This window comes from Macrobrachium rosenbergii, chromosome 42 (assembly GCF_040412425.1).
Source record: "Macrobrachium rosenbergii isolate ZJJX-2024 chromosome 42, ASM4041242v1, whole genome shotgun sequence".
NCBI classification, from domain to species: domain Eukaryota; kingdom Metazoa; phylum Arthropoda; class Malacostraca; order Decapoda; family Palaemonidae; genus Macrobrachium; species Macrobrachium rosenbergii.
Window position 1 is genome coordinate 2,564,737 of NC_089782.1, and position 25,540 is coordinate 2,590,276.

Here is a 25,540-nt window from a genome sequence, read left to right on the forward strand (position 1 = left end):
CTGGGGACAGACCACACCCTCCTCCACATATTTGCTAACTGTGGCATCTCCTAACTGTGCAGAGACCTCCAGTACTCTGTCATAAGAGATACTGAGGCCATACTGATGTAGCATTTCAACCAGGTTTCTCTTCCTGGTTTTGGCATAGACTGAGAGTCCCATGTAGACTGGGAATGGTGTTTCTCTGTCTTTGGAGTGTCTATGAGTTGTTGCTCCTCTTTGTATCGGGAGTAGCAGTTGAACTGCATGAGCTGTGCAATGGCCTGGTCTGACTTTGATGCTCCAAATCGTAACTGTGACTTGATGTCAGCCCCATGCTCAACCATCCCTACAAACTGGAGCAGGAGAGGAGGCACAGAATTTCGTACACAAGCCTCAGAAAATGTGCCATCAAACCGTGACTGATGATCAAGTATAGACTTTCTGAGAATATTTGCTGCTTTAGCAATGATAACTGCCTCTGAAAGATCAGATGATTGAGCAAGTGCTTTTCCCACATCCTTTGAAATGCAAGTAATACATCTCTGCCAGATTTATGAGCCTCAAGTTCTGGAATTTCTGCCAGAAGTTTGTCTTTGAGTCTCGTGGAATTTACACTTGGTGACTCTACACCTAATTGTTCCAGACGTTGTTGTTAGAGGTGGCAAATATCTGCCAGCCGAAATGTGACTGGATCATCTGAACAAAGGTTGTTTTCAACAATGTATGTCATCAGTTCTGACAGAACTAGTGGATACACATCTGATTCTGACTCAGTGCTACCTTGGTCTTTCTCAAGGCTCCTCAGGTAGGACCTTTTTCTGTTGTAGAGGGCACAAAGACAGGCATGGTGATACTTAAACTCCTGTGCAATGACATCCCCACCAGTCAACTTAGCAAGGAGCTTGCCATCACTAAGTATCTCTGCACATTCACGCAATTTCAAGTCAAGGCCCTTAGTACTAGCCTGTCTGAGATCAGATGCAGGTGCCACTTTCTCACAGAAAATGCAAACTTCATTGTCATGACTGGTTCGGCGCAGTTTTGCACGACTAGTCTCAGTGTTGCTGGTCTGGTCATTGGATTGTCGCTTTCTTGCACGGTCCAGTTTAGTGTTGTTAAACAACAAGCGACAGTTCACATGGTATTTTGCTGCATTTTTCCTGAGAGTGGCCTCTATGCCATCACCTTCATCCAGCCTTGCTGGATCCATTATCAGTGGCATTTCATTAATTTCACTGAACATGGGAATGTTCCTTGCCAGCATTGTGTACCCATCATGGTCTAGGACATGATGACTTGGAGGTGATGTCAAGTGCTCACCTCTTTTGTCCTTCTGACAAAGACAACACAAACTCCAGTTTGTTTTTCTACTGCTCAATATTGGATTGGCATCACATTCTGCCATGATTTCACTTTTGATTAAGGCCGAGGGGTTATCCTTTTACCACCTTAAACAAAGCACACATTCCTGTATGGGATTCAACTAGGTTCGGTCTCCCTACACCTAGCCCGATCATTCATCCAGTGCCATTTAAGTCCCGTGTGATCTGTACACCATCCGGTAAGTACATGAACCATCATTTACAGCCCCCATACCCCTTGGCCTCGGCTCTCCCGCTGGCACATCCTGTCTATTCAGGTGCGGCTATCTAACTATAGCTGGTCTGGGGCTGTTAGAAAGCATTTGGGACACTAAACTAAACTATACTACAACTACTAGTCTAAGACTACAGGATTAGTAAAGCTGGATTAGCTGGCACTGAAGCCCATGCTGAGTTACACAGCAGTGATGTCACCAGTGTGCCCTGGTTGTGTGCAGACATACACTCTTTTACATTTATTAATTTTCCTTCAAAATTGATGAGTTATTCGAAAAGAGATGGCCTCATTAGGATCTAAAACCACAGAAACCAAGATCCATGCTTAAAACGATAATTGTTGAACGGGCATTATTTCTCATTATAATTATTGTTTCTACCTTTTCTTGGCAGCCATATAGCCCCCATATTTAAAGGTAAACTGTACTGGGAAGCTACAGAAACATAATATTCACAAGAAATAGTATGGAAGAGCTTTACCATATTGCTAGAAGCAAATACTTGCCATTCTAGTGAAAAATTAGCCAAAATCTGTCGATACTGGCCATCCATCTTGGAATTTGGCCGCCATATTAAATTTTTTGCGTGGCCAGCGCCCTTTCTGATAGAGGGAACTTTAAAGAGCACTTGTGCAAAATTTCATGCTTGTTTCACTATCTGAACGATTCTTATGAAATATGCAATTATCTGCTGCACTAAATGTAAGAGTTTTAGCTTACAATTGCATTTTTCCACCATTTCGTCGAGTCAAAGTTTATCAAGGTTGAAATTTTGGCACTTATCGTGATTTATATGAAAATATGTCAAAATTGATAAAAGCTACAACCATGAGTTATTTTTTGTTGTATTCTACATGAAATTGTGCACATTTTCATATATAAAACTATGTAACGGCTAATATAAAACAGTGCAAAAATTACGGCACTTATCTTGATTTATATGAAAATATGTCAAAATTGATAAAAGCTACAACCATGAGTTATTTTGTGTTGTATTCTACATGAAATTGTGCACATTTTCATATATAAAACTATATGTAACGGCTAATATAAAATAGTGCAAAAGTTACGACAAAGTGACTAAAGAATTTCTGAGATTTTCAGCAGAGTTAGCGGGGACATAAGGAAAAAGTTTTTTTCAAAAATTCACCATAAATCGAAATATTGTGCTAGAGACTTCTCGTTTGTTTTAAAATGAAGGTAAATGATTGAATAGTACTAGAATGTAAGAGTTTTAGCTTACAATTGCATTTTTCGACCATTTCGGTCAAGTCAAAGTTTACCGAAGGTTGAAATTTTGGCACTTAACGTGATTTATATGAAAAAAATGTCAAAATTGATAAAAGCTACAACCATGAGTTATTTTTTGTTGTATTGTTCTACATGAAATTGTGCACATTTTCATATATAAAACTTTATGTAAAGGCTAATAGAAAATGGTGCAAAAATTATGACAAAGTGACTAAAGAATTTCTGAGATTTTCAGCAGAGTTAGCTGATGCTTTCTTTTGGGATAAGAAAGAAATTCGCACATGCGCAGCTGGGTCACGCTTGTTAACAAAACAACAGCATGATCCGTGAACTCCCAGCATCCCTCAAGGCACGTGATTTAAAATTTTTTGCAAACGAGGCCTATAAGTATTTTTCCGCGAATATTTAAAAAAACTTTTTGTAGTCGACGTATTTTATGTCCACTTGGCACCCGACAGACAACTTTTGTCAATGTAAAATACGTCCAGTCAGCGTTAAAGGGTTAAAAAGCTTATTAGTCATGTGAAAATCAAACTAAGTTTATCAAAACAATGAGGTGTAAACAGTTAAACAAGAAATCTACTAGAGCAAAAGGGCATCACTCCATCAAACATCTTTAATTGTTTCCTTGGTCTTAATTCACTTCAGCAAAAATAAAGGAACAAAACTTATTTATAACTTTGCCTTATGCACACAACTAATCCTATCCACTGGTGGTCAATAAATGAAACACTATTTTTAAATATTTTAAATACAAAATTTTATTTATTTTCAAGTTCAAAATTTATACAGTAAACCCCCATATTCACGGGGATGTGTATTAGACCCCCCCCCCATGCGAACAGCTTAAATCCACGAATACTGGAAACCCCTCTAAAAACACTTAGAACTGACTATTTTGATAGTTCAAACACAAAAAAAAAATCCAAAAATGCGTATAACTGAGTATTTTAACCCTTTCATATCTGCATAGTTATCACATCACTGAGGGCACATGAGCCCCGATGTGTCTGGGAGCGCTCGACAGTGCGAAAAAATAATTATTTCGAAAATTCAGCAAAAATAGAAATTTTATGCCAACAACATTCATTTTGCTGTCCTTTTTTTCTAAATGTTTATATTTTATGGTGGAATAGTCAGAATAAGAGTCCTAGCCCTCTAAATACAAAAAAATGTGAGTTATTTCACGAAAAAAAAAAATCTTTACTTATTTTCATATTTTCGTTCGTAACCCAAAAAATATGAATGTCAGGCGAATGAATTATTTTTTATGAGAAAGCCAATAAAATTCTCTAAATATCGACATATAAAAGAATGGAAAACGAATAAGTCCAGTTGGTGAAAAAATTGATAGAAAAAAGGGCAAGAAACAGAGCGCTCTGCCCGGCGTATGGTGAGAATTATCGCTAGAAAAAAGATTTTTTTGAAGAGCCCTATCTCGGTTATTTTTCATAGAAATTACTTTGTAAATATACGAAAATGTAGAGGAAACGTTGAAGAATAATGTGAGAGGCAAGAAAAATGGCTTTGGTAACGGCAACAGTTTCATTTTGACGTTATAAATTGATTGAAACGAAAAAAAATGTTACCGTTGTCAACATTATCGTTCGTAGCTCAAAAGCTATAACAGTTAGGCGAATGGATTATTTTTTATGAGAAAGCCAACAAAATTCTCTAAATATTGATATATAAAACAATGAAAAACGGATAAGTCCAGTTGGTGAAAAAATTTATAGAAAAGAGGGTAAGAAACAGAGCGATTTGCCCAAACGTATGGTGAGAATTATCGCTAGAAAAAAGTTTTTTTTGAAGAGCCCTATCTCGGTTATTTTTCATAGAGATTACTTTGTAAATATACGAAAATGTAGAGGAAAAGATGTAGAATAAAGTGAGAGCCAAGAAAAATGGCTTTGGTAACGGCAACAGTTTCATTTTGACGTTATAAATTGATTGAAACGAAAAAAAATGTTACCATAGTCATCATTATCGTTCGTAGCTCAAAAGCTATAACAGTTAGGCGAATGCATTATTTTTTATGAGAAAGCCAATAAAATTCTCTAAATATTGATATATAAAACAATGAAAAACGAATAAGTCCAGTTGGTGAAACAATTTATAGAAAAGAGGGTAAGAAACAGAGCGATTTGCCCGGGCGTGATGGTGAGAATTATCGCTAGAAAAAGTTTTTTTGAAGAGCCCTATCTCGGTTATTTTTCATAGAGATTACTTTGTAAATATACGAAAATGTAGAGGAAAAGATGTAGAATAAAGTGAGAGCCAAGAAAATGGCTTTGGTAACGGCAACAGTTTCATTTTGACGTTATAAATTGATTGAAACGAAAAAATGTTACCGTAGTCATCATTATCGTTCGTAGCTCAAAAGCTATAACAGTTAGGCGAATGCATTATTTTTTATGAGAAAGCCAATAAAATTCTCTAAATATTGATATATAAAACAATGAAAAACGAATAAGTCCAGTTGGTGAAACAATTTATAGAAAAGAGGGTAAGAAACAGAGCGACGCCCGGCGTATGGTGAGAATTATCGCTAGAAAAAGTTTTTTTGAAGAGCCCTATCTCGGTTATTTTTCATAGAAATTACTTTGTAAATATACGAAAATGTAGAGGAAAAGATGTAGAATAAAGTGAGAATCAAGAAAAATGGCTTTGGTACAGGAAACAGTTTCATTTTGACGTTATAATTTGATTGAAACGAAAAAAAATTTTACCGTTGTCAACATTATCGTTCAGAGCTCAAAAGCTATAACAGTTAGGCGAATGAATAATTTTTTAATGAGAAAGCCAATAAAATTCCTAAATATTGACATATAAAAAAATGGAAACGAATAAGTCCAGTTGGTGAAAAATTGATAGAAAAGAGGGTGAGAAACAGAGCGCTCTGCCCGCGTATGGTGAGAATTATCGCTAGAAATTTTTTTTGAAGAGCCCTATCTCGGTTATTTTTCATAGAAATTACTTTGTAAATATACAAAAAAGTAGAGAAAAAGTTGAAGAATAAAGGGAAAGTCAAGAAAAATGGCTTTGGTAACGGCAACAGTTTCATTTTGACGTTATAAATTGATCGAAACGAAAAAAGTTACCGTTGTCAACATTATTGTTCGTAGCTCAAAACTATAACAGTTAGGCAAATGAATTATTTTTATGAGAAAGCCAAGAAAATTCTCTAAATATCGACATATAAAATAATGAAAAACGAATCAGCCCAGTTGGTGAAAAATTGATAGAAAAGTGGGTAAGAAACAGAGCGCCACTCCAGGCATACGGTGAGAATTATCGCTAGACATTTTTTTTGAAGAGCTCTACCTCGGATTTTTTCATAGAAATCACTTTGTAAATATACAAAAATGTAAAGGAAAGGTTGAGGAATAAAGTGAGAGTCAAGAAAAATGGCTTTGGTAAGAGCAACAGTTTCATTTTGACGTTATAAGCTGTTCGAAACGAAAAAAATGTTACCGTTGTCAACATTATCGTTCGTAGCTCAAAAGCTATAACAGTTGGGTGAATGAATTATTTTTATGAGAAAGCCAACAAAATTCTCTAAATATCGATATATATGATAATGAAAAATGAGATTCAGAGCCCTGCCTAAAATCCAGACATCTCTTATGTGATGCACTAACAAATTTCCGCTAGTTTTACCGTAAAAACTTTGCTAACATGTTGGAGACTGTTCTCGATTGACGCCGCTGTATGTAAACAGCCACACTTGTTTACCCAGCCTGCACGCATGGTCTCTGACAGAAGTGTGGCCTGTCAGGCCTGCGTGGGTGCGATCAGCTGATGTCATTGTGAGAATTTTACTACGCCATGGATTTGCGCATGCGCAGTAGAGGAACTAAAAATTTATAGAAAATAGAGGATACCAAACAGAGTGTTTCATTAATGTAATCCTACATTTTATAAAGAAAATGTAAGATACGAGAGAGAAACGTGGTAGGATCAGCTGATTTCATTGTGGGAAATTTACTATGCCAGGGAATTGCGATGCGCAGTATAGGCACTGCTTGCCTGGCGTGATGCCTGAGTTACACGGTCCAAGGTATGCTTTTAGCCTATGGAAACCACCAACTGTCCGAAAATAAAAAAATTTACCCCTACCACACGCATTTAAAAATGTCGGTAAATTTTACGCTCAATTACGTCAGTCAGACAAGAAGGGGGGTAGAGGGTTATTGCGTAATATGACGTCAATTGGGCAGGAAAGGGTTAATAGTTTTATAAAAAAAGTGCATTTAGTAATGAAATTGACATGAAAATGCAGTAACTAGTGAATATTTCTCAGTGAAAAATACTGCGAGTGGGCGAATTTTCTGCAAATTTCTCTATGTTCCATAGAGAAATCCGCAAATAGGTGAGTCCACAAATCATGAGACCGTGAATACGGGGGGTTTACTGTAATTAGAGTTCACAATCTGAAGAAATTTACTAATACTTGAAAACACAAAATTTAATGAACTCTTGAATTAAATTGTTACGCAAAACTAAATCACAAAAACTTTAATTTATCAAGAAATTAAATTAAGCAGAATTTAAACTATCAAGAGTCACTCAAGATTTGAAAAGAAAGTCTTAGTAAATGAAAATTAAATCAAGTATGCAATGTTAAATTATCAAAAATATTTAAAATGCTAAGTAAATAAATGTTAAATCACCAATATATAAAATGTGAAAAATCAAGAGATTGCAAACACAAGAACACAAAAATACACAAAAGATTTACCAGTAATAATTTCCACAAGGCAAAAATTCTCTCAATATACTTGTTATATCTTGGTAATAAGAAGTGAAATTCACTTTGCCTTACATAAACTTGTGAAAACTTTTGCAAAATCACTTGAAATGCAGCTGCTTTAGATTCACAAATCACACATATTTGTATGGTGCCATTATGAATATACACTTTTCCTACATTCAGATCTCAAAAGCTAAGATTAATACCAGTGACCACACTAACACTTTGTTAATTAAGTATATCTTTGTTTAACCAGACCACTGAGCTGATTAACAACTCTCCTAGGGCTGGCCGGAAGGATTAGATTTATTTTTACGTGGCTAAGAACCAATTGGTTACCTAGCAATGGGACCTACAGCTTATTGTGGAATCCGAACCACATTATAGCAAGAAATGAATTTCTATCACCAGAAACAAATTCCTCTTGTTCTTCACTGGCCGGTCGGAGATTCGAACTCGCGACCAACAGAGTGGTAGCTGAGAACGGAACCCGCTCACCCAGCGAAGAACAACACTTTGTTAATAAATTCTTTCTTTTGAAGAGAGAGAGAGGAGGGTGGGGGGAACCAAAACGATCAGTCTCTGAAATTAGAATGAACAAACTTTAGGAATCCAGCAGGAAATGAAACAATCAGATGACATCATTAAGGCATTTTGGGAACAAGATACAAGAGAAAATTCTAGAAGAGCAAAACGTTTTGAACGCAATCGAGACAATACATGATCAGAGCAATGCAATCTTAAACATGACACAATTGCCATGAGCTTCAGTGCAACACTTGTTCATATTTCTCAAAAGGTACACGTTTTTACCAGAAAATTGTATGGGATGCAGTCAGAACAATCAATATATGTAACATTGCGAAATCATTCATCTTCTTCTCATATGAGACAAAGCTTTTACAGAAATCTTAATACGATCTAAACAGACTGCAACTGGCTAATTACGATTGGCATGTTTTAAAAACAAAACGAAAAACCCGAGTTGGTTTCCAGAACGGAGCAGCAATTGTTATCTCTCGCCTGTCAACACATCTTTTGTGATGACAGCTGAAGTGAAACAAGCCTTCCTACCACACACATGTTGCTCATATACTGTGTTACTATTAAAAATGTATTATTAGTTCTAAATTACGCTGTTATCTCAAGATCTGACATTACACTACCTATGATATTTCAACAATTATTTTTACTACACATAACACATGATAAATAGAAGAGTAAATATATCAAACTATAGGATGATATAACATATTACAAGGCAACATCATATATATATATATATATATATATATATATATATATATATATATATATATATATATATATATATATATATATATATATATATATATATATATATGTGTGTGTGTTTGTGGGTTTACTGTTCTTTGTTGCCAAACCCTAATGAGTAAATGGAATAAAGTATATCGTTGATAACTTGGGATTTCACCTTGGAGCTAAATTGTATCTGGGTTGTTAGGGTTGATGTATTAGGAGCAAAGCCATTTCATCACCTGTCACTTTATTTCATAAGCTCCTTCGAGGATGATAGCAGCTATGCTATAAAAAAACAGGTTGTGATTTAGGAAAAATCTGTTTTTGGTAGCGGCTGTGAATCCTCAAGCCCACCCACTTTCCCTGATGAAAAGGCTTGGTACTGGGGTGAATGTTTATCTTGCACAGACCTGTTATAAGTTATGAGGAAAATGGCCAACATATATGCTGTTGCGACATCATTGTGTGAAGGATGAAGGAAGAACCTAGGCAGTTGTTTTGGACGAGAGATAGAGTCCGCTTTTCTCGAGTCCTTTATATTCTTTTATTGTGCCAGCATGCACTATTCTGGCTGAAGCCAACTAGAAATGATTCTTTGAGATTGGTTGGTCAGTCATATGGGCTCCGGGGGGACCATGCAAGTAATCCCTATGAGGATTCACAGCAGCTACCAAAAATAGGTTTTTCCTACATCAAAACCTGTTTTTTTATCTATGTATTAATTAATTTGTTAATTTAATTTTTCTTTCTAGTAACTGATCTCTTCTTTCTCTATTTCCCATTACCTTCTGTAACTTCTTTCTAATGAACAGTATTCTTTTGAAGCATGAATTTCAAGTCAGTGGCCCTTGTGGTCTTGTTCCATATGAATAGGGTTCATGTTCAGAATAGTAACAGTAATACTGTAATTGAGGAAAAGAAAGAAAATGTTTCTGGGATGTGCAGCCAATGAATTTGCCCTGACACTCATCTGGAAATTAACTTTGTAAGGCCTACAAATAGCATAATGAATTTAAATATTTATTAGCATGATATTCATAAAAAATATTTGAAATAATTTGATAGGGGAAAATGAAACAGAAAAAACACACCCAAAGAATACTTCAGCAAACACACCTGCACTACACTAACTCAGCTAGGTTGATGTGCAGCATAGTATTCTGTTAAGTACAAAATATGAATTTTGTTCATCTGAACTTGGGCATACAAAATCTGCTAAGCTGAAATCCAGTGAGTTGAAGTTTGTTAGCCTTGATTGGCTATCTTGGGTTCATCTAGTGCCAGAGTTTACCTATTTGAGTTCCAAAAATCCTTGATCCCTGACATGTTAGTTTCTAAGATCTCTCCTGTTTCCTCCAGCTCTTTGCAGATAATGTTTTTTACGTAAACCCTTAAGCTCATAGCGCCCACCTCCCAACCCCATCAGTCTATCAGTTGCATTCTCTTTTTGCACAATATAGATGGATGGGTGTCTAAGAGTGTGCTTTTTCTCTAGTGAACAAAAGACTGAGAGTCTAGGAATAATTTCAGGCTACTGTATGGGCTTAATATGATTAATTGGTCATCTAAAAAGCTACATTTATATAAATTTTGTTGTTGTGATTGAGTATGAATGTTCTTTTAAGTTTATGTTAAGGTATACACCAAGTTTGACTGATAAAAATTATTCAAGTTGTTTTTGCAAGTGTTCGGTGTGGCTTAAATTTTACAATTTACTTTGACTATATTGTTGGTCTTGAATAAATTCCAGATACTGTAGTACATTTTAAAATTATCATTTTGAAGAATGATTAATGTACTTTTCTGACAACAGCTACAGTATGGTCACATAGAGCAATACTTATGTTGATCAAGCTCTACAAAACTCATACGTCAGCTTTCAAGTCCCCAACAGTGAAGAAATCTGATGTTTGGAAAACCATATCTACGAAAATGCAGTCAATGGGTCATAACTACAATGCAGAAGCATGTGACAAAAAATTTAGATGCCTAAAATATAGGTAAGAATTACATTTGTGTGTTTACTTCCCAAAAATGTTTAATACTTCTTTGTAATGTATTTTTAAAGTGTACATAATGAGAGGCAGTGGACTGAGGGTTGAATTGCTGATTATAATGAGTGGAGCAGTGGATATACTGTAAGTAGTTGAGGCATACCTCTCTTGGTGAAGACTAATTTATATGCCATATACAGTACTTACTACTTTAAAAGTGTATTACCCCATAAGTGTGTGTCCATAATAAGGGAAGTAAGGAGGGGATTGGGTAAAAGAATAATTCATTTTGATAAAACAGAATTGTTTAAAAATATTGGTCCAGGTTTGTTGCTTTGTGTAGCTTACAGGATGGTTCTCCACTCATAAATCTGTCCCGGTCTTTGCATTTCTGTGTAAAATGGAGTTGTCATTATTGGCAATTAAAACTTGTTGTATTGCTCTCTCTTGGATCTTCATCCAGTATATATTTTGTGGACCAGGGTCATGATTGACAATTCCAGTTTTCTTCAGTATTCCGTGGTCAGCAGTTAAACCTCTTAATGAGATTTGTCCCTGGTTTTGCTAAGCGTGTCCAAGCTTTTTGGTGAAAATCTTCAAGACACATCCCTGTTGAATTTTACTCTTATGCTGTATTGGTGATTGTGCTAGCCCAGGGCTACTTCGAGGGTTTTGTTAAGCACCATGTTTTGTTGGGTGAAAACTCACTTTGATGCTGGTCTTCAGTTGGACTCTCGTGTGTTTGCTGTAGTGCTACCTCATGTCAAATCTGTTATCAGTCATGTGAACTCCTGCTAAAAAATGGGTCCAGTATATTTATTTATGTTTATAATTTTGGTTAACTAAGATAGGATTTATATTAATTTTCCTTATTATGCATGCTAACATTTGTAGTGTTGCCTCTTGTAACTCTTTTGTGAGAAAATAATATTGTAATTTCAATACTATATGCATTGTCAAGATAAGATATCACTAGGTTGTGATTTTTTCTGCTACTAATTAAAATTTTCTTCTTAAACAAATTATTTTGAAAGAATTTTCTATGCTTGTTTTTGTCATGATGCATCCTTTAATTTGTAAATTAGAAAATATGGTTGTCATTAAATTCAGTAATTCATAACTGGTGGGTAGGTTGCTAGATGTCCAGTAAAGTTTGCCTTTGACCTAACAGAGGCTTGAGTTAGCTTCTTGGTGACTAGCCTCTTGAGTTCTGTGTATCCTCTGATTTTGTCCAGCTAACTGAGGAACCCACCCACATTTCGGGTAATAGATTAGACCTCTATTCACAGGTGTTCCAGCTATTGTCACCTCCAAGGTCTGTGAATATATAGGAACTTCTGATCATTGTGCCATTGAGACACATATCTGTCTGTCAGTACTGTATACAGTACATATTCGTAAAAACAATCATACAGTCAAGTGGACAGGAGCAAAAAAGATATTTTATTCTAATAATACATCAGAAAGAAACATGATTGAGTCTAGTTTTTTAAAAGAAAATTTCTCTAAGAATGTGGATATTAGTCAAGATGTATGAAACTGAACCATCAATTTCAAAAGAAATATGCAAGAAGTTTAAATTTTAAGGAAGGTAGCTGAGGGACGGGAGGACTAGAAAAAGGCTTTTGCAAGATAATAGGATTTGTAAAAGTGGATCTGTCACTAATGAGTGTAGAATTCCACCTATGAAATATCTGTTAGGTGCAAATACTTGGTTTCCAACTGTAGGTTCATATGTACTGTTTTTATAACATATATATGCTGAATTACTACCACTTAGTATCAGTCCTCTGAAGATGGCTTAGAATTGAAGTCAACGCCAGTGTTTGATGCAGTCCACCCCCACTTTTTTGCACTTCACTTTATCACCGATTTTTGTAGAACATATCTTTCACTTTTATTAGTGCACTTTCACCAATTTGCAAATTTTTCTATGGACCGTATCTAAAATTATTGCTAATTCGCATTTTTTAAACATCTGACTTACCTGGTAGTTATGTATATAGCTTAAGTCCCTGACGTCACGGCAGAACTTCAAAAACTCGCGGCAATTGCCAATCAGTAGTCAGGTGAACCACCTGTGCGCCCTCTACCCAGGTACCTGGAACCATTCCAACTATTCCTCAGATCTTTCCTGCCACCGTACCGGTTGCATCGTTAGGAATTTCGCTCGTTTGGCCCGTGTTTTCGCAGTGTTTTTGGTGAAGTACACTTTGGCTTTGGCTTTTGCTTGTTTTTGGATTTGCTTTGGATTTTCTTGACTCTTTTAGATATTGTTGGTTTTGACCCTTGCTTATTTTGATCTCTCTTACGATTTTCCTTTTTCCAAGATGTCTGACTCTGCTTCGAGTGTGAGAATGTGTGGGAGGGGATGTAAAACCCGGCTTGCTAAAGCCGCGTTAGATCCCCACTCAATTTGTGTGAATTACAGAGGTAAGAGTTGTGAGTTGAAGGACAGATGTGATGAATGTTTGGGTTTATCAGAGAAAGAGTGGATGGATTACTATCGCTATGTTTCTAAACTTGAAAGGGATAGGATCAGAAGAGCCGGGAGTAGTAGGTCTCGCTCTTCGAGAGATAGTCAGGGAGTTGACAATTCTCCTCTTGGTAATAATCCTATTATTCCTTCCCCAGTAGTGGTAGTTCCAGATCCCCCCACTGATACTGATAATGAGCCAACTATGAAGGATATGATGACGGCCATTCAAACCCTTGGACAAAGGGTAGAATCCCTCGCAAGAGACAGAGGGGATTTATGGTCTAATGTGAGAGATCGTAAAAATTCAAGTGTTAGTGAGAAAAATAAAAGTGCAAGTGTTGTGGAGGGTGCGATTGCTCGGTCCTGTCGTGCTCTAGTCCGAGACCTCTTCCAAGCTCACCCACCCCTGTGAGAAGGAATGTCGACAGACGAAGGGAGGCGAGAGGCTTTAGCTACCGAAAGTCGCCCTCGAGCGTACCTGTTGATGCTTCCTAGGACGCCGCCCTCGCCATAGGAAAGGCGAGGTTAAAGTGTTGTCGTCCTTTGCGGAAGACGCAGTTCCCAGACGGGGCTGGCGTCAGACGTCCAATTAAGACCCTCAAGAGGAAACTTTCTTCTGTGGAGCGGCAGTGGAAGTGACGCTTCCTACTCCAGGATGTAGCCATTGGAGCAGTCCAGAGCGTTCCCCTCTTAGCTCTCATGATAGCTCTTCGGTAAAAAGCAGACGTATATTGTCGCACGGGCGGCTGTCTGCTTCCGCTGAAGACGAAATGAGATCGGAAGCGTCCCCGGAACGTCATTTCCAACATCACAAGGACGCCAGGACGCAACAGCAGGAAGCTCCGCATATCGGTTTAATTCAAGATATGCAACAGAAACTCTCTTCCCTGATACAAGTCTTGCAGCCTGCAGAAAAGATAGATACAGATTTTCGTCCACCGATCGCTGTACGTCACCCTGAGGAAGCTTTTGACCGATGTTGCACAGGCGGCCAGTTCTCAAGTGACTTCAAGGTTCGGCGGGACAGCGAATGTAGGAAGAATGTTTGTCCAGCTCAAGCGATCGTTGTACGTCAGCCTGAGGAAGCTTTTGACCGATGTCGCACAGGCGGCCAGTTCTCAAGTGACCTCAAGGTTTGGCGGGACAGCGAACGTCAGAAGTCTGGACGCCAGGACGCCCGAGTTGCTGGACGCCAGGACGTAGTTCATCAAGACGTTGGACGCCAAGACGCCAGGCGTCAAGAAGTTGGACGCCAGGACGTCAGGTGTCATGAGGTTGGACGCCAAGACGTTAAGCTTCAAGGAGATGGATGCCAAGACGCCAGGCGTCAAGAGATTGGACGCCAGGACGCCGAACGTCAGGATGATACTTTGAAAGACGTCGCTACTTCGGTCTTCGGACAATCGGAAGAAGAGAATGATGATATCCCTCAGTCTCCTGTGGATCCGATTGAAGAGATTTCTGACGAAGACGATCTTAAAGACTATCACCTTTCATCAGATCTGAAAAGGCTTATGAAGTTATTTTCGGAAGTTTTTCCAGAGAACTTTATCCCGGCTGCTCCTCGTTCCCCGCCTTCAGAATTTACTCTTGGGAAGACGTCTAAGAGGGCAGCATTTATGAAAATGGTTTTGTCCCGCTCGTCCAAGAGAGCGCTGAAAATTATGAATGAGTGGATGCTTTCGAAGAAGGAACAAGGAAAAGACAGCCTTTGCTTTTTCCTCCAGCCAAACTAGCTTCAAGGTCTAGCGTTTGGTATTAAACTGGAGAATCGTTTCAGCCTCGAATACCTGCCTCTTCCCAGGGAGACTTCTCGAATCTTGTTGACTCTTCTCGTCGAGTGGCCATGGGGAAAACGAAGTTTTGTTGGTCAACATCAGAGTTGGACCACCTCCTCAAAGGAATTTTTAGGGCCTTTGAGGTATTTAATTTTCTGGACTGGACCCTGGGAGCTTTAGGAAAGAAGATGGAATTATTCAACACGACTGACACCGAAGAACTCGTATATCTAATGTCGTGTATGGATAAAGGGCTCAGAGATGGTGCCAACGAATTAGCTGCGCTTTTCTCAGCGGGAATCCTGAAGAAAAGGGCCCATATTTGTTCTTTCCTGGCTAATGGGGTCACGTCCAGTCAAAAATCAGAACTGATTTATGCCCCTTTTTCCTCTCACCTCTTCCCTCAAGATTTAGTAAAAGAGGTCTCTTCATCCTTGGCCCAGAAAGCCACGCAAGATTTGATATCTAAGACAGCAAGAAAAGTCCTACCAGCGACTTTCATCGCTAAAAAGAGTAAGGCTGAGGCTCCTGTGTCTCAGGTGTCTCAGCCCTTTCGTGGTCAGCCCTCCGGTAGAGGTACCTCTAGGGCGGGTAGAAGAATGACAACGAGAAGAGGCGCTAGACAGGGAAGAAGCAGGACCTGACGATCTTCTCCTGCAGGCAGCGGTAGGTGCCAGGCTGTCCAACTTCTGGCAGGTGTGGGAGAAAAGAGGAGCGGACCTTTGGTCCATTCAACTGCTCAAGGAGGGGTACAAAATCCCTTTCCTAAGAAAGCCCCCTTTAGCAGACAAACCGATAGATCTGTCACCCAGATACAGAGACGAATACAAGGCACAGGCGATTCAACAGCAAGTATCTATGTTATTGCAGAAGAACGCAATAGAGAGAGTACGAAATCTGGATTCACCAGGGTTTTACAACCGACTTTTCCTGGTTCCCAAGAGCTGGGTGGGGTGGAGACCGGTACTGGACGTGAGTGCCCTCAACGTCTTTGTACAAAAGACGAAGTTCACCATGGAGTCAACGAAATCAGTGTTAGCAGCAGTCAGACAACACGACTGGATGGTTGGTCTCCTTGGATCTTCAGGATGCATACTTCCACATCCCTATCCACCCGGCTCCAAGAAATACCTGAGGTTTAAGTCTTCAAGGAAGAGGTGTTCCAATTTCGGGCCCTTTGTTTTTGCCCTAAGCACTGCGCCCAAATATTCACGCAGACTGATGTCAAATGTAGCGGAATGCTGCACTCGAGAGGCATCAGGGCCTCTCTATATCTGGACGACTGGCTCCTCAGAGCTCCTTCCTTCAATCGCTGTCTGGAGGATCTCAAACAACAATCTGTTTATCAGAGGAACTAGGACTTCTGGTAAACAGACAGAAGTCGCAGCTAACCCCATCCCAAGAGATCCTGTACCTTGGGATGAGGATTCAGTGTCGGGATTTTCGGGCTTTTCCGTCACCATCAAGGATGGAACAGGCCTTGGTGAAACTACAGGACTTTCTGGGGAAACAGACGTGCTCAGCGAGGGAATGGATGAGTCTGCTGGGAACCCATTCCTCGCTGGAGCAGTTTGTTTCCTTAGGAAGACTAAACCTTCGCCCACTTCAATTCCACCTCAATCGGTATTGGAACAGAGAAGAGGGGTAGGAGACAGAGTGTATCCCCATTTCAGAGACGATGAAACAATGCTTTCAGTGGTGGAACGACCCCATCAAGCTTCAGGAAGGCCTTTCATTAAAACAGAGGAACCCAGACCTATTGTTGTTCTCCGACGCGTCGGACTCGGGGTGGGGAGCAACACTGGGAAAGATGGAGGTATCGGGATCCTGGACCAGAGAGCAAGAGAAGCTCCACATAAATCAAAAGGAGCTGACTGCAATCTTTTAGCTCTCAAAGAGTTCGAGCACTCAGTTCAGGACAAAGTCGTGCAGGTCAACTCCGACAACATGAGGCGTTGGCCTACATCAACAAGCAAGGCGAACCCACTCCAGGTTGTTGTACGAGACGTAAGAGAAACTCCTTCTCTGGGCAAAGAGAAGAATGTGATTTTATTGACATGATTCATTCAAGGGGAAAGGAATGTGAGAGCAGACAGTCTGAGCAGGAAAGGTCAAGTCCTGGCAACAGAATGGACTCTTCATCAAGACGTATGCAAAGATTTGTGGTGGATTTGGGGACGCCCATGCATAGACCTCTTCCCCACAGCACAAACGAAAAGGATGGAGACGCACTGTTCTCCAGTACCAGATCCCGAGGCAACGTACATAGATGCGTTCCTCTTGGATTGGTCCAGTCTGGACGCCACGCTTTTCCCCTCTCAAGATTATAAACAAAGTTATTCAGAAGTTTGTGTCCCACGAGAGCACCAGGATGACTCTAGTGGTCCCTTTTTGGCCGACAACGGAATGGTTCACAGAGGTACGGGAATGGATGGTGGACACACCAAGAAGTCTACCTCTAAGACCAGATCTACTCAAACAACCCCACTTGGAAAGTTATCACCAAAACCTCCGAGGTCTACAGTTAACTGCCTTCAGACTATCGAAAAACTCACAAGAGCTAGAGGTTTTTCGAAGGAGGCAGCTAGAGCGATCGCAAGAGCAAGGAGGTCATCTACCATCAAGGTGTACCAATCCAAGTGGGATATTTTTAGAGGATGGTGTAAGGACAACTCCGTTTCCTCTTCCAGTACCTCTGTGACCCAGATAGCGGATTTTCTTCTTTATCTTAAGAGGAGACGTAACTTTTCAGCCTCGACCATTAAGGGATACAGGAGCATGTTGGCAGCTGTCTTCAGACACAGGAACTTGGATTTGTCTGCCAATAAAGATCTCCAAGATCTTCTCAGATCATTCAAGACCACTAAGGAGAAAAGGCAGAACTCACCAGCGTGGAACCTAGACGTGGTTCTAAAGTTTCTCATGTCTGATAGGTTCAAACCTTTGCAAGAGATTTCGTTTAAAGATCTCACCATGAAGACTCTGTTTTTGGTTAGTTTAGCAAACAGCAAAAGAGTCAGTGAAGTACATGCCTTCAATAAAACTGTCGGTTTTAGGAACGGCAAAGCTATCTGCTCTCTACAACTGGGGTTTTTAGCTAAGAATGAACGTCCTTCACAACCCTGGCCCAAGGCGTTCGAGATTACAAATCTGGCAGATATCGCAGGTGAGGAGTTAGAGAGAGTCCTGTGTCCGGTAAGAACTTTGAGATCTTACCTGCAAAGGACAAAAGATTTACGAGGCAAGTCAGAGGCGCTTTGGTGTTCAGTTCGAAGCTCTCTGCCAATGTCAAAAAATGCGTTATCCTTTTTCATAAGACAGTTGATAAGGAAAGCTCATTCAGAATGTAGTGAGGCAGACCTCAAGCTTCTAAAGGTTAAAACCCATGAGGTCAGGGCAGTTGCAACCTCTGTAGCCTTTAGACAGAATAGGTCCCTACAAAGTATCATGGACTCTACCTTCTGGAGAAGCAAGTCAGTGTTTGCCTCACACTACTTGAAGCAAGTACAGACGCTTTATGATGACTGCTATACGCTGGGACCATTTATAGCAGCTAACTCAGTAGTGGGAGAAGGGACTACCCCTGCAATCCCATAAAACAATACCCTTTTTCTTGCCTTGGAATGGTTGAAATTTTATGGTTGTTTGTGAAGATTGGACGCAGTCTTCCACAATCATTGATGTTAGTCAGGTGGTCATTTTGTTCCTTGGTGGCGCCCAGAACAAGGGTATTATAGGTTGTCTGTCACATAGAGGTTGGTACACCGGTTGGCAGCTCCTAGAGGTCTTCAGCCCCCTGGGTGGATCGCTGGACCTCTTAAGGAAAGCAGACATAATGAGGGGGAGTTCATTGAAGTCAGCTTCCTTAATCCAGGTAAGGACCTTAAGTTGGTTTATTAACCCTTAAGCAAATTCCAACGATGTTGGCTGTCTCTGACCCTCCACCAAAGGTGTCAATCAGCTATATATATAACTACCAGGTAAGTCAGATGTTTAAAAATGATATTTTCATAATAAAATAAATTTTTGAACATACTTACCTGGTAGTTATATATAATTAAATTCCCACCCTCCTCCCCTCTAGAGACTAGGGGCATGGAAGATCTAAAGAATAGTTGGAATGGTTCCAGGTACCTGGGTAGAGGGCTTACAGGTGGTTCACCTGACTACCGATCGCGATTGCAACGAGTTTTTGAAATTCTGCCCCTGACATCAGGGACTTAAGCTATATATATAACTACCAGGTAAGTATGTTAAAAATTTATTTTATTATGAAAATATCATTTTTCCAAAGAGCAACACTGTGTATTCATTGATTACTGTATTTTTTAATGTTGTGTTCATGACTAAATACAGATATTCATGATAAAAATGATTTACTACTGTACATACAGTGTATACTGTATGTATAAAAAAGGGATTTTGACAAAGGAAAAATCTATTTCTGGGGGAAGACCTGTGTCACCCGGTGAAATAACCATCTAGCACATATTTCTAGGTAAATTCATTGCTAAACATACCAGAGAAAAAAGCTAAATGCAAATGCTGGGGTTACTTTGGAGTGCGAACTCCATAAAATGGAGTCAGATATAGAAAGGGTGAGTGTTGCCACTGCCACCAGCCTCCGCCCCTGTAGAGGTTTCCAATCTCAAAATCCCAAAGCGAGGTGCCGTTACAAGCCCGCACCAGCTCCCGACTACCAACATCTCAGCCGCCATATTGGCATTCCAGGTTAGCACCCCCCCCCAAGCTTGGTATGTTACTCAGGGGGGGAAAAGAGGAATAACGGTGGGTCACCGGGTGACACAGGTCTTCCCCCAGAAATAGATTTTTCCTTTGTCAGAATCCCTTTTCTGGGCTTTGACCTGTGTCACCCAGTGAAATCATAGCAGAGAATTAAACATACCAGCTTGGTGAAGCCCTTGAAAACTACTGTGATGGAGAGAAATAAAACTATGAGTAAAACTGAGTTTTAATTACCCAAGCGGAAAATTTTTTAAAAAACATGACAACAAGAAGTCAGGGGATCCATGCCCCAAAGCAAACATGTTATACAGTAAATTTAGAACATGATTAGTAATGACTTAATCACTAACAAAAAGGAACAACAGACAATATGTAACATGGTCAGGAGTCAGGCTGTGAAGCATGCCTGACCCAAGGAAAGACGGTAAGGGGAGTAAACGAGGCAGGTAGGCGAGAGGAAAGTGACAGAATTGTTGAGAATGCATAGTGTGACCACCAGAGGAAGGGACAATGCTTCCTGCCGCCACAGTGGAAAATTTTAGGGCCTCTAGAGATTTGAGGTAGTGGCGTTTTAAACACTGAAGGTGATTTCCAACCCGTATATTTTTTGAGATCCTCAAAATTCATATAATGGAAATAATTAGTGGAGGTGGCCACAATCACCTCTGATATCATGAACCTTTGGAACTGAATCCGGTTTAGCTTGTTTAATAAAATACAAGATTTGTTGTCTGTTGGCCTTTAAACGAAATAGTTCCTCCACCTTCCCTAACAAAAGAGGGGCCTGATGCTATATTAGAGTTCTGTCTAAATAAGCCTTTAAAGTAGTGACTGGACATAATGACAGGTCCTGTGGAAGGGGATAACCTTCCAAGGGGACCATCTATCTTGTGGATCTTCATTCTTGGCAAGAAACTTGAGATCCGGGGCTAACAGAACTTCTCCTGACGGAGAGAAATCAACATGGTTCGGTTCTCTAGAGAGAGCAGACAGTTCAGAAATTCTAGCACCTGAAGCTAGGCTAATTAAGAATAACGTCTTCCTTAACAGACTTGAGAATGAACAGTTTTGATTATCAGTATCTGATGCTAATTTAAGAACGTCATTTAAGAACCAGGAAACCGTGTGTGGGACGGGTTGCTGGTCTCAAACGAGCGCATGCTCTAGGGATTGATGAAAAAATATGAGTCTGTTAAGTTAATATTAAAACCATGTAAAAATACCTTTTTAAAGCTGATTTGGCTGTAGTAATAGTACTAGAGGCTGCACCTTTTCAAATAATGACCTGAAGAATGAAATTGCAAGGTTCGTGGTCATTTCTTTAGCTTCAGATTCTTTCAGGAATAATGCTAATTTCTTGAATGCTGAGTCATATTGTCTGAAGGTAGATTCCCTTTTGTCTGATTCTAAGAACAGTGTATTAACAGGGTCAATGTTAGCATCTTTCTGAGCTGCAAATTTCATGAAATCCATAAAGCCAGGGTATTTTGAATTCTTGAGGAAGCTGACACAGTCCAAGGTTGTACTATTTGTGTCAGTTTTGGCCTGGGGATTTGTATGCACCGGAGTTTCAGCTCCAGAAGAAGAGGAAACCAGTTGCTCTTGGCCAGTTGGGTGCTACCAGGGCCACATGACCTTTGAATGTCCTGAGCTTGTGTAAAACTTTCATCAACAAGTTTACTGGAGGAAACAGGTAGATCCTCTGCCACATGTTCCAATCTATTGACATTGCATCTGTGGAGTGAGCTAGAGGGTCCAGGTTGGGAGCCACATAACATGGAAGTTTGTGGTTGCTCTCTGTGGCAAACAGATCTACCTGGAGACCTGGGACCTGACTGCAAATCCACTCAATGATGTTTTGTCCAGGGACCATTCCGACTCCAGCGGAGTTGTTCTGGACAGAGAATCTGCAATGACATTCGGACTCCTGCCAGATGGGTAGCTGACAAATGCCACGGTGTTTGTTTGCTAGGAGAAAATTGCTATCATTACTTGGTTGATCCGGCTCGACTTGGAGCCCCCCCCTGTTTATGCAATGCACCACTACTGTGCTGTCCAAAACCAGCCTGATATGAATTAGTCTGGATGGACGCAGTTTCTTTAGGGTTAGAAAGACTGCCATTGCTTCGAGAATGTTGATATGGAACTGACGGAACATAGTGGACCACGTTCCCTGCACTTTTTTGTGTTGAGAATATCCTCCCCACCCGCTCAGAGAAGCATCCGTGTGAATCACCAACGACGGAGGGGGAATTGGAGCGGTACTGATTTTGACAAGCTCTTGACTGTTGACCAGGGTCGAGTCTTTTCTCAACACTGGCGGAATTAGGGACACCTTGTCTCTGAATCTGTTGTTGGCACGTCCGCCACACTCTGTTTATGTCTTTCAGTTTGGCTTTCAGAAGCAGATCTGTTACAGATGCAAACTGAAGGGAACCTAAGACTCTTTCTTGGGTACGGGGAAGCTTTCCTGTTCTTGAGGAACTGCCTGGTTGCTTTGGCTATTTCTCTCCGGCTTGACTGGCGGCGGAAGAGACAGTTTGTGTGGGTCCAGGTCCCACTGGATTCCCAACCATTGAAAAACGGGTCTCCGGAACTAGGCGGGATTTCTCCCTGTTTATTTGGAAGCCTAGAGATTCCAGAAAACCGATCACTATGGCTGTTGCTTTCCGACATTCGCTGGCGTTGGATGCCCAGATTATCCAATCGTCCAGGTATGCGGCTAGCATGATCCCCTGGGACCGTAGTTGTTGGACTACTGTATCTGCCAGTTTGGTGAAGATTCTGGGGCTATGTTGAGCCAGAATGGCATGACTCTGAACAAGTAAGCTTGTTTTCCTAGTCTGAACCCTAGGTAAGAGAGAAATTTTCTACAACCAGGGACGTGATAATAGGCGTCTGAAAGATCTATAGAGGTGGTTACGGCTCCACGGGGAAGTAGGGTCCGTACCTGCGAGATTGTAAGCATGCGAAACTTGTCGCATTGAATGTATAAATTGAGACGAGACAAGTCTAGGATTACTCTTTGCTGACTTGAGCCTTTCTTTGGAACACTGAACAGTCTGCCCTGAAATTTCAGGTGTCTCGCTTTCTTTATAGCCCTCTTTTGGAGCAGGTCCTTCACAAAGTCCTGGAGGGCTTTGGATGGTGACTGATGGAATCTGACTAGCGGAGGAGGGCCTCTGCTCCAGCTCCATCCCAGACCCTTGGAGACTATGCTGTGGGCCCCACGGACTGAAGGTCCATTGGTCCTGAAAGAGATACAACCTCCCGCCTACCTGAGGAGCCTCACTGGGCGGGGATGATCTACCCTCCTCTGCTACCTCGGCCTCCCCTCCCTCGGGAGATGGAACGAGATGCAGATTTGCCTCTGAAAGAGGCTTCTGGCTCTACTTCCCTGGCATTTCTGTTGAATGCCCGAAATGCCCCTGGCTTTCAAACGGCGTTGAAAGCCGGAGATGTCACATAAGTGGGGAAGCAAGTGTGTTGAGCTGGCTGTACCAGCACATACTGTTGCTGAGGCTGTGCCTTGGAGGTTGAAGGCTGACCGGCCGGAGAGACTGGAACAGCCTGCAGCATAGTCTGGGTGTGGGGTCTTTGAACTTTTGAACCTCTTCCCGGGTCTGGGATGAGGTCCGGAGGACTCCGGGCCTTCCTTTTGAAGGGGAGACCCCAGCGGAGCGGAGGCCTTGGTTTGCCCTGGTTGCCTCTGCCAGGACTCTGTTCACTTCTTCCTCCGGGAAGATATTAGCCCCCCAAACAGAGCTCTTCATGAGCCTATTGGGCTCATGCCTTATAGTGGCTGCTGCAAAGATATGTTTTCGGCACCATTCGAGCCAGTATAAAAGTCGTACAGGTCCTGTTGGAATCCCGCCAATAGGGATTTGGTTAGGACCTGGAAGAGGGTTCTTCGTTGGAGACAACCGGTTGCCTCCGCCAAAGTCAGGGAATGCAGGGACCGACTCAGCCTGCTCTTGGCTTCCGAACTCGGCCTTCAGAAGAGCCTCCGAATTCTGGGAAGCTGCTCACTAAAGAGGGAGAAGCGCAGTCAGGGTCAAGCTTACCCACCGTGAAAGTGGCCAGAGCTCCCTTCCAAAATCAGAATCTCCCGGGAAGACAAGAGAGGTGGGATCTGTCTCCGGAGTTGAGGAAGGGGTTTACCCTCAATGCCTGCCTGATTGGTAAGCAGGGCTACCTTAGTCGCAGGGGGTGGGGATAGCATCCCTCACCGAGAACATCGTGAAACGTCCCTTTGACAGGGGTGAGTTTAGTGTTCTCAGCCTCCCACTCTGTGAGAGTGCGCAACAGGGTGGATTGTGCCTGGTCCCTTGGGAAGATGACAGTCTCCTTCGGGACCTTATCCGATCTTATCCAGGCTTCCTCGGTAAGCCTGGCATAGCCTGGGTAGGGAGGCACTAGGTCAGGCGGGAAGAACTCCAGCTCCTCCAGCCTGTGAGTACCTAGTCCCTCGATGGTGAGGGCATCTTCATGCTGAGGAGCATGAAGAGCCAGGCGCCAAGGGTTTCCCTTATCAAAGGGAGGAAGTCCGGAAGCATCCGGAACAGCGTAGGATTGAGCCGCTGCTCCGGCGCGCATAAACCCAGAGAGCAAGCTCTCCTGGTTCTGCACCTTCTCTGCCAGAGATTTCACCGACTCACCAGAAGACTTCAGGCCCCGGCCAACTGGGAGGAGAGTTCGCTGACTCTGGCCTCCACCCTCTTGTCGAACTTCTTCATAAGAAGTTCAGCGAAAGGCCTCAGGTCAAAGTCAGGACGGGGGGACTCGCCTTTACTGACCTGGATCTTGATCCCTTCCCAGAGGGGGGAGCCTTGCTCGTGAGATGGCACCGGGTTAGGGGCCCGTGACGACTTCGAGGGAGCTCCGGGGTTAGACCTCTGGGGTCTAAAGGATTTTGTTAAGGTCTTGGTTCTCACAGATTTTACCTTGGGGACAGTAGACCTTGACCTGTCCTCAAGGTAAGAGGATTTCTCAAACCCTCTGAAGGAAGAAGCAGTAGAGGAAGGAGAGCTAAAAGAGGATCAGAACCGTCTGCCTCACTTACCCCCTACCTGCAACCTGGTGGTCCAGGTCAACGCTCATAGGTTCGAGGTTGATGTTGATTGCCGCAACCTCCTCCGCTACCTCTCCGCAGATGGCTTCTTCTTCTTGGGAGGGCTCCGTCATCTCACGGATCCCAGCGATCAAAGGGGTGGCTACTTCGCCGAACGGCCGCTGAGATCCGGGCGCCAGGGTAGAGGAGATTGCAAATCCCCTCTGAAAGAACGTATGGCTTCCCCGACGCGACGTTCCTCCCAAAACCACCAACCCAGGTCTTGAGGGTCGACAGCGAGAGTCACGGAGCCGCGGTCGGACTGAAAAGAAGGGAAGTGCTTACTAAACGAAATCTCCAACTGCCATATATATCAATAAAGGCCACAAAATCAAGGGAGAAAAACGATTAGCAGACATGCAGCTTACCACGACTCATCCAACACTTTTCAAAATCAGAAACAGCGTATCACACCTCACAGCCGTCTGGGTGCCAGACGATCAGGTCCCCGTCGCGGACCACGCAGCTGGAGTGTGAGCGACACACTTCATGTCCACAGGGCTGCTGGAGGACCGCCGTGCACCCATGCTCCTGACAACGCACCATCTGTAAGTGGACAGATGATACATGAG

General features: G+C 41.7%; 1 protein-coding gene across 3 annotated transcripts in view; it reads left to right on the top strand.

Annotated features, from left to right (window-relative positions):
- The window catches only part of LOC136827877 (uncharacterized), an 870,075-nt gene that overhangs the window by 774,782 nt on the left and 69,753 nt on the right, over window positions 1-25,540 (top strand). For 2 of the 3 annotated variants that reach the window (XM_067085339.1, XM_067085340.1), the window contains exon 9: window positions 10,612-10,861. The exons of the other annotated variant lie outside the window; for it this stretch is intronic. The gene's annotated coding sequence lies outside the window, so the exon portion shown is untranslated. The remainder of the gene's footprint in view (window positions 1-10,611; window positions 10,862-25,540) is intronic. 3 annotated transcript variants of the gene reach the window in all.